The following is a 9,943-nucleotide window of genomic DNA, read 5'->3' on the forward strand; positions in this document are numbered from 1 at the left end:
TATCAAATATCTTGATTATTAATAGTAAACCAATAAGATCACGATTTTCTTTAAGATCACTTGGTCTTCAAGTAGGCTTTACTTATCCTCTAAACAATATATTCCGAACTTATCGAAAATATATGGCTTGGGCCACAGATATTGGCCCGGATTTCTTCGAGTCCCCCTTGTTGGGAAAAAATGTTAATTTTGGGTTCAAACAGTACTAGAGTTAGATATGCATTTTTTTTTTTTGGATAATAGAAACCATTCATTAAAACCAGGCCGGAGCCCCATAAGAGGCAGACAACAGTCTAAGCCCAACAATAAATAAGTACATAAGGAAAGTCGAATTCTCCTACTCAACCCATAACGATATAGCAAAGGAGGAAACAACCCAAAAAGGGAAAATCCCAAATCAGCTAACTTGAAGAAGCTGGAGGACAGGGAAGACCATTGTGTCCAGTTGCTAGTCTATTGGTTTAGACAGTCTTTATCTTAAACCGTCTTATCTTAAACTATATCGATGTGTATTAGTGTTTGAACTTTTGGCGTCTTATAATAATAGAATTGGGGTTTGTCTTTGCTCATTTGTATCTAAATCTATGTGTTAAATTAAATAGCATGCATTGTCTGCAATCTTTCAACCTCATTTTTCAAACAATGACATATGAAGCTTCATTTTACGTATGACAGACGCGTTATTGTATTCAATGCCATAATCCTCTCAGATAGTATAGCAAATGAGCAGAGCAATGACATCACTCATATTGTTTCCCAAGAAAGAAATCATATATTTAAGTACCTAGTGCAAAAGCATGTTAGTCAGCAATAGTGGAGGAACCAAGATGAAAATTAGGGGTGGGCTACTTTAAAGAGCTTACAAGATTTTTTTTTTTTTTGTCAACGATGATTTCAAGAATTTTGGGATTCAAGTTTAGAAGAAATACTAATGGAGCATGTTGGAACTAAAGAAAAAAAAAAGGAGAACAAAAAGGGGAAGAGCAAAAAAATTAACAAGCAAGATTTGCCTTGAAGAGAAGAAATTTTTAAGAAACTAGGGATAGAAAATGTTGTAAGAAAACAAAAGAAAAGAAAAGAGAAAGGGAGAAGAAAATGGGAAAAGGACCAAAAAAAAAAAAAGGAACAAAAGGGGAAAAAATGCCAAAAAGGGAGAAGGAAATGGGAAAACTACAAGTTAAGGGGACTCGAACCAAGGTGAGACCTTAGGAAGAAAGCAAACAACTCCACAATTTGCCAACTAAACCAATGTTAGACAACGGTGAGAAAAGCACACTTACACTATATAAAATATCCCAGTAATTTTGGGTTGGGCTATAGCCCAAACAGCTTTTCATGTAGTTTTGCCACTGGTCAGCAACCCCATGTGAAAGATGTCATCACAAAACTCAGCGAGTCCAAGACTCAGCTTGCGGGGTTAGTCGTCGACATGTTTTGTGCCGTTATGATCGACATGGCCAACCAAATTTGGGTTCCTAGCTATGGTTCTTCACCTCTAGCGCCGGCATGCTCGGGCTAGTATTCCATTTCCAAGTGCAGCGCGATCAATATAGCAAGGATTACATCGAGTTTAAAGACTCAGACGCTGAGTTGCTCATCCTGAGTTTTGTCAATCCCTTGCCAGCTGCTGTCTTACCTGACATGCTATTAGTGAAGAAGGTAACATAATCAATCCTCAACATTATCAAAAGGTTTAGAGGTACCAAGGGTATTTTGGTAAATATGTTCACATACATAGAATCACATGCCTTTCATGCTCTTTTATCTGATGCCGAGATCCCTCCCGTACGTAGGACCCTTACTTAACCTTAACAGTAATGAAAGTCGTTGGAAGCAGAAGTATGATACCTTGAAATGGCTTGATGATCAGCCTCCATTGTTTGTAGTGTTCTTGTGCTTTAGAAGTATGGGAAGCTTTGGCGAGGACCAGGTGAAAGAGATTGCCCACGCCTTAGAGCACGCGGGCCATCAATTCTTGTTGTCCTTATGTCAGTCTTCACCCACTGGAAGAATTTCTTCTCCAAGTGACTACGATGACCACACTGGAGTCTTGCCCAAAGGTCGAACAATTGGGATTGGAAAGGTCATAGGCTGGGCCCCCCAAGTTGCCATCTTGGCTCACCCATCTGTGAGAGGATTTGTATCCCATTGTGGGTGGAATTCCACTCTTGAAAGTCTTTGGCAAGGTGTGCCCATTTCCACATGGCCATTGTACGCAAAGCAACTGCTTAACGTGTTTCAGCTGGTGAAGGAATTGTAATTGATGGTGGAAATTGATATGAGCTACAGGAGCAATAGTCCAGTTCTTGTGAGCGCGAAGGAGATAGAGGAATAAGAGTAGTAATGGAACTTGACAGTGATATAAGAAAGAGAGTGAAATAGATGAGTGAGAAGGGCAAGAAAGCTTTGACGGATGGTGGGTGTTGTGAAATTTTAATTAAAACTTGTAAGTGCAAGAATCGTCATTAGTATAGTGTACGTGCAAGTGCGAGGTCATTCAAACTGAGGATTGATAATCAATTTAAATCCTAACCTAATTAATCCAAATACAAAATTTCATAAACAATCAAACTAAAGAAGATATGATTTTTGGCTTTTCAAATAAACAAATAATGGGCAAATTGAAGAAAGAAACAAACAGCAAAATTTATAAATTACAAAAATGATAGAATCTAGAGTATTAGAATCAACCACTAACAATTCTATTTATGTTTCAATACAATTAACAAATTCTTTTATTTCTTCGATGACAATTCCCGTATCTAAGTCCAGGTACGGCACTTAGACTATAGTTTTCTTTAAGGGTACGATTCTCTCCAGATATGGCAGAGTTTGTACATGCTAACATGCAGTTTATCCAGGTACGACATAAATTTAACACTTAGGACTCATTACGTACTACAAAACAAGAAAATCATGCAAACCATTACTTCAGATACGACAATGATGTAATTCACAACTCTTAATCACAAGAAGCTAATTTGAATTTTATTGCAGGTACACCTCAAATTCATCTTCTAATTACTAGATGCAAAGCTCTAAGGTGATCAATCAAAAAATTTAAACATAAAGCATCAATTCAAATAGTGATTGAGAATTAATCATAAAGAAACTATAAATCCATCAATAAAACATCAAAGTACATAAACAAACATGATAGAGCATCATCCTAACACTAGAAAAAGGTTAGCAAAATATATTTAAATAAACATAGGAAAGAATAGAAGGGAACACTACTACAAAAATTGCATCACACAACGGTGGAAATCTGTTGTGTGATGTGGACCATGTCTGTCATCTATCTTGATGTTGTGTGATGAGCACACTCACACAACGGTGTTTCACCGTTGTGTGAATATCATAGACACAACGCAATGCTTTTCTACGCATGCCAATGCCAGAAATTGGATGCAGCGCATTCAATTGTTGTGTCGATGTGGTCAGACAACAGAAGTAAGTAGGGATCGTTGTTGGTTAACTTCTCACACAATAGAAAAATAACACTCAGACAACGAAAGTAATACTATACAGTTGTTGGTTAACTTATCATACAACAGAAAAATATGAACCTGTTGTGTGAGTATTAATGAGACAACAAAATTTTATAGGGACTGTTGTGTGATTTAGCATTTGGCAACTGATACCTATTTGTTCTGTTGTGTGAGTACTAATGAGACAACAAAATTTTATAGGGACCGTTGTGTGATTTAACATTGGACAAATGATATCTATTTTTTGTTGTTGTGTGAGTATTAATGAGACGACAAAATTTTACAGATACCGTTGTGTGATTAAAATTGATTTGTTGTGTGATATAATATATGCGTATTCATACTACGTAATATAATTGATTGTTATTTGATTATTTTTGGTTATTTACCTGAAATATTTGCACAAAAATAATGCACAATATAAGATTTAGGCATTGAAATACTCTAATTCAACCATCCAATGTATCAAAAGAGGTAGCATTCATGTATCCATCCATACCATAAAACCAAAAAGAAGACATTCTAGCTAGCTTGATGGCTACTGCATCCTAGCTAATTACAATGAAAGATAGCAAAAGCTGATACAATATCATTATTCCAAAAAATACACATGCTGGTACTATTGCATTCAAGTGTCTTCTTCCCACTCGCTAGCACTAATACAGCTGCACCATCACTGTCCAAGATAACAACAGAACCCCTTACGCACTGTTAAAAATATGAGACCAATATGAGAAGTACCCAAGCAGAGACACACACACACACACATAGATAGTATTATGATAGAAGCATTGCCAACAATAACTAACCCCCATAATATAAAGTAAAAAATAAAAGAGATACTCAAACGATAACATAGATAGGGCGTTATGTGACTTGCCTTTGTCTAGCCAAAACCACATAGCATCGTGCTCATCTTCAGCAGACATATATATCCAAAAATTATAGTTAGCTGCAAATGCGGAATGATGTAAGTTCAGCAGGGAAGAAAAAGATGCAGCTGGAGGAGTTTACCTCCTTCAACACTAGGGCATCCAATTATTCTTTTGTCATGGTAGGACTTGACTATAGCAGGTGTTTCCTACAGCACAGAAAACATAATAGCCTTAGTTACATGATAATGTGAGTCGAAGACATTTATACACGTTCTTAATCATGCAACACCGGTCAGATCACTACCAGTCCACTTGTGTAAAATAATTTTAGGACCAGAATCTTCCAAATATTGAATAATGACCAAAATTATGCAAATGAACAAATGAAAGAATCTTATCTATTTAAATACCTGACCCTGTCTGATTAATAATGCCCTAACCTAAAAGAACTTGAATAACATAACATAACCCAACCTAGTTGTTGAGGAACTCACAGGGATTTAGATAAATTAACTAAAACATATGTAGAATTTACATAGGCCATAATTGTGTTAGACAAAGTTTGAATTACCTGGTTATTGTGCTTGTCTAGCTCAGGAGTAGTCTCAGATCTTCTCCTAGCTGCTACCGCTGTCTCTCCCTGCAACCTCCCTGCAGGCAACTAAAACATTTAGAAATCATAAACTTATATCAAACTAAATATCAGAATACATATCTAATACTCAAGGTAATTGTTAAGACTCTAAAAGTAATTAAAAATGAACAAAGAAGATAATCTACAATCCCAGCCTGATGCTAAATTGATGCTTATAGAAAAAGAATGTCTAAACATACTTAAAAGCATCCTATTCTTCCAAATATATCATACTTCGACAGGTAAGAAATAAAGAGAGAGCACTGACAACAAACAAAGAATCATTTCACTTAACCCCTCTACACTCTTGCAACTTGGCACGTATTTAACAAAATTGAAAATAAAAACACTCATTCAGATCTAGTTTAATTAGTAAAACCCAATGAATGCATCTACTGATTGTCATCTCAAGAGAGAATAGTTTCATAGCTTGAAGTATATATAGAGAAGTTACCTCAACAACAACTGGAACAAGCTCAGCTCGTTCTACCAGTAGCTTAAGCCAAATTCCCTTCTTTCCTTGCAATCAAATGGAATTGTTAAGTACTTGTTTATGGTTCAGGCTAAGATATAATCATCACTAACGTATAAAGTGACATGCCTTGCATATCAAGATAATAATATGTAGACATGGATGACTAAGACTAGAGTAAGTTAGAATATTAACACCATGACATACAACAAGTTTCACATTCTGATATACATATCATCGATATTAATATCTGAACAAGGAATGTTATGAAGAAACCTAGATATACCTTATCCAGTGCAAGAAGTTTTGTCCAAATGAATACAAGAATCTGTCGTAGTTCAGGTGTCATCGTTTGCAACAGCTTCAGTACATATGGAAATATTCCAATAGACAATGCCTATAAAACACAAACGTGATTCCAAATAAAAATCTCTTATTAGTTATTACTCAAAAACATCGGATAGAATATAGGATGGAAATGCAAACAAAATTAAAAAAAATACCTGATCTACAGCCCAGGGTCCCATATCAAGGAATCTCCTGAGGAAAACCAGGGCTTGAAACCGATAACATTGACTAAGATCTAAAACATAGATGATACATGAGAATTAACATGCGTCTCAACCAATACTTCCAATGACTACCATGTCATTCTGCCCACTTAAATTTACAGCTGGCTATAATGAATGTGTTATGCATACATATAATATACACTATTGCCAACTACACAATTATTACACCAAATTTCTATCAAATGCCTCACATAGGATACTTGCTTGATAATACCAACCAGGCAACTGGCATAGTAACATTTTATGACTCTGGTCAACCCACTATAACAACCGAACCTCAAAACTAATACCATGACTAATTACAGTGTTTTTAAATGTTAATCCCACAAGTTTTTAGTCAACCCAAACTAGTTTGAATGACAAAGTAGAGCATCGGACCTGAAGAACAATAGGCAACTGCTCTGGTGGTTTCTTGTGTTCAGACCCGTGGTCAGGCCATACCTCAAAAGCAGTCAACTGCTCAGTGAAAAATGGACTTGGCTGGCATAGAGCGAAAAATAATAATAGAAGTCCAGTCAATAGGATAAACACCACTGATCAAGAAATCCACAGGCAAATTGATAGGCATATTAGGGTTTAGGGTTTAGCCAAATTCTCGGCCATGCCATTGAGAAATCCGGCACCATCACTGTGTTGTTCTTGTTCCTCTTGTTGATTCTGAACTTCGTGTCCGCCTCGACATGCGGCCACGTTGACGGAAGCTTGTTCAAAAAATCCAAATCTTCGTCTTTGTCGCGGTCTTGTTCTTCTTCTTCTTCTTGGTCTTCGCACTCATCGCGTCACTAATACGCGCTGTTGACTTATCACTCCACTCCATCTTCTTCATCCTCATCGGAATACGGAGGCAATACGACGTACAAACTTGGTTTCCTTCTCGGCGCTCATACTCGTAGCAAGTCCAGCAAACTGGGAAGGCACGGAGGAAGAAGAAGAGGAGAGGAGGAGAGAGGTGGGTAGAGAAGGAGGAGAGAGGGTGTTTTTAAAATATTACATAAATGTTATTTTTGTTTGTAATATTGCAACACCATGCAAGTGGTATGGTGGTTGGGGCTTTCATTTGTATATGTGTTGGTGTGGGTTCGAGTCTCCCCAACCTCAGTCTGAAATTTATTTTGGATTTTTCCATGTTTGGTTGACCAGGGTCAGTTTGGGAATTTCACTTCCGTGTGGGCCCTACCTGTGCTGACTTGGAACGCCACGTCATCAGCTAAACGGCTGAAATTGACGGAATCATAACGGATTGACCTATTGGACGAGAAACGATAGTGTAGGGGTGTTTTTGATGAAATTGAAAGTCGAGCGACTGAATTGATGTTCGACCCATACCACAGGGTACTAAACAGTAATTAGCAGATATTCTAAAACATACTAAATAGCAAAGAGTGCACAAATGGCTACTCCATTTGCTTTACAATTTTGGCGACATACAGGAAAGATAATGCTTACGTGGAGCCATAATACACTAAAACGACCAACTTTCTCACTATGTTGCCACAAAAAAATTAATTCAGTGACACTTGGTTTCATTATGCTACTAGGAGGCTGCAACCATTTGACGATGTAAGGAACTCGCTGCCGTCCTAGGCCAGATATAGCAGTTAGGGTGCACAACCCGGGAAGACGCCCACCTCGCCCTACTAACCTATAATAGGAATTTATTAAAGGCTTGAAGCCATCTAAAAACAAAAAACAAAAAACAATTAAAATAGATAAAACAATAAACCTAGATAGACCTATTCAGCCTAAGTACAATGAGGCCCAAGCAAGGAACCGCACGCAGTCAAACACCACCGCCGGAACCATTCCCGCCACCCCATCTCCACCAGCACCCCCTCCACTCCCTAACCCTTGCAGCCTGTACCTGACAATGCTTGACCACCCGATAGTATATCAAGGATGATTAAAAACTGATGTTAACCACCAATCTCCAGCAAAATCCCTCCCTTGGTCTACCCAACATCTATCTGAGATCGAATTGGATCCCACCATCGTTGTAGTCCAAGCCGCCAATCAAGCCACTCGAGTTCGTGCATATGTGGTACACTAAAATTGGAATTCGTATGCGAAAGTTATAAGCGAAATATGACAGCTATTGTTCAAGGTAATTTAGTATATATTTGAAAAATTACTATGGTAGGTCAGAACCTACCCCAGCCAGTAACTCTCTCTCTTTCCTCCCGCGTTTTCTCTCTTTCTCTCTCCCCGACAGATCAGGGTTTTGGTTTTTCCTGCATATCTTCCAACTCCGGCCACTAGAAGGCGCACCACGGGTCATTCTAGGACCGCCTCCTCCTCCTGCCCACGCCCATGGTGGTGGTTCACAGCAATTTGGCCAAAAAATCGTAAATCGAAGCAAAAACCCGACTGTAGCAGTTTAATGTTTTCCGGTAAATTCTTCCAATTCCGGTCATTTCCGGCCACCCCACCACCCATTTCTTGGAGTCCTCGATCTTCATCATGGTTTGGCCCATGCCAGTGGGTAGCTGCAATTTTACTGGATTACAGCGAATCGACGACAAGAAGCATCCCGCGGATTTGAGGGCGACGTATCGAGCTACTGCTCGACTAAGAAACCCGTATGTGTGGTTGCCAAAATAGTACTGTGAGTGGACTTTTGCTTTAAATAATGATGCGTGTGTTTAGTTCTCGAACTAATGCTTTTTTAATTATCATATTATTTGTCGAGCATATTAATTAGTTTCGGATATTATTTGGTTTTGAAATATTTATTTGGAATACTGATTGGATTTTTCATCATGATTTTCGACTGTGAGTCTTCTATGCTCGAACTTGGATTTACGATTTATATTGATTTTCGACGAATCATTTTCCGAGGTGGTTTCTAGAATTAAATACATTTATATTCGTCGATTTGAAATTCTTTTAAAAGATTTTAGAAATAGGATTTCGATGGAATTATATTATTGTTTATTTTCCATTCTCAGTTTTGACATTGGGAATGCCTTAGCAATGATTTTGGTTTTGGGTTATTGTTTATGAATCTACTTTAATTATGACTATTTGGTTATAGATTTGAGAATACTTTTGACGTGTGGGACACGTCGTTGATTTACTTTATTTTTCTCTTGAGATTTACCGAGCACGGTTGAGAATTGTATTCGTGTTTTCTATTGCGAGATTTAAGAAAGCTTTATGGATTTACTGGATTTCGAATGTTTCCTTCACCATACTTGGGTTGCTTTACTTTTAGTTCTCCTCCTCACGTGAGTTGCAGTCGAGGCTTCTCCTCACTTATTTTGTGTTTGTGGGTCGAAGTCGAGGATGGAGCCTGGGAGGCTCCTTCATTGTATGGTGATTTCTTATTCCTCATATCCTATTGTTACTTGACTGGTGGACTAGTCTGATTTCTCTTAACCAACGGGGCTGGTATGTTTTCACGAGATTTTGAGTTTAAAGAAATATGTTTTATAAACGTTGCATGTATCGAGGTTTTATAAGTTTAAATACATGGGCAAGTATTAAAGTTTGTTTCATTTAAATTATCTTGTATTTTTTTTTGTCCACTCACGCTAACGTGTTTTTCATTTATTTTCCCCTGGGCCCTTCGGCTTCAAATGCCCAGGTTGCAGACCAGATTAGATGAGGTCGGGCGTACATGGAGTCGAGGCGTAGTCAACAGCACAGCTTCCGCATATTCATTTTATTTACGTTTTCCTGGTTTACTTTTCATAATAGTATTGCTTTGATAACCTGTGGGATTAATGTTTTTGAGTTGTGACTTGTATTTGTAAAATTAGAGATGTTGTGATTTGGGGAGCAGGTGGCCCCAAGAGAATAAGGATGAATTGTTTAGAAGTGTATATGTGTTTTCTACAAGTTTTGGGTAGTTCATTTTTAAGGGTGATGCTATCGACATTTCAGTAGAGTTATTCCTTAGG

The 9,943-nt window shown here is 37.8% G+C and overlaps 1 long non-coding RNA gene and 1 pseudogene across 1 annotated transcript; one reads left to right on the forward strand and one right to left on the reverse strand.

The window, feature by feature from the left end:
* The first annotated feature begins 1,140 nt into the window (after positions 1 to 1,140).
* Positions 1,141 to 2,382, forward strand: LOC112184900 (annotated as a pseudogene).
* A 1,995-nt stretch (positions 2,383 to 4,377) lies between these two features.
* On the reverse strand, positions 4,378 to 5,512 carry LOC112184276. Its single transcript, XR_002930034.2, has 3 exons — positions 5,455 to 5,512; positions 4,938 to 5,006; positions 4,378 to 4,572 (listed from the first exon to the last, which is right to left on the reverse strand). It is a non-coding gene; the product is annotated as an uncharacterized LOC112184276 (long non-coding RNA).
* Positions 5,513 to 9,943: the final 4,431 nt, after the last annotated feature.

Source organism: Rosa chinensis, chromosome 2 (assembly GCF_002994745.2).
Source record: "Rosa chinensis cultivar Old Blush chromosome 2, RchiOBHm-V2, whole genome shotgun sequence".
Taxonomy (NCBI): Eukaryota; Viridiplantae; Streptophyta; class Magnoliopsida; order Rosales; family Rosaceae; genus Rosa; species Rosa chinensis.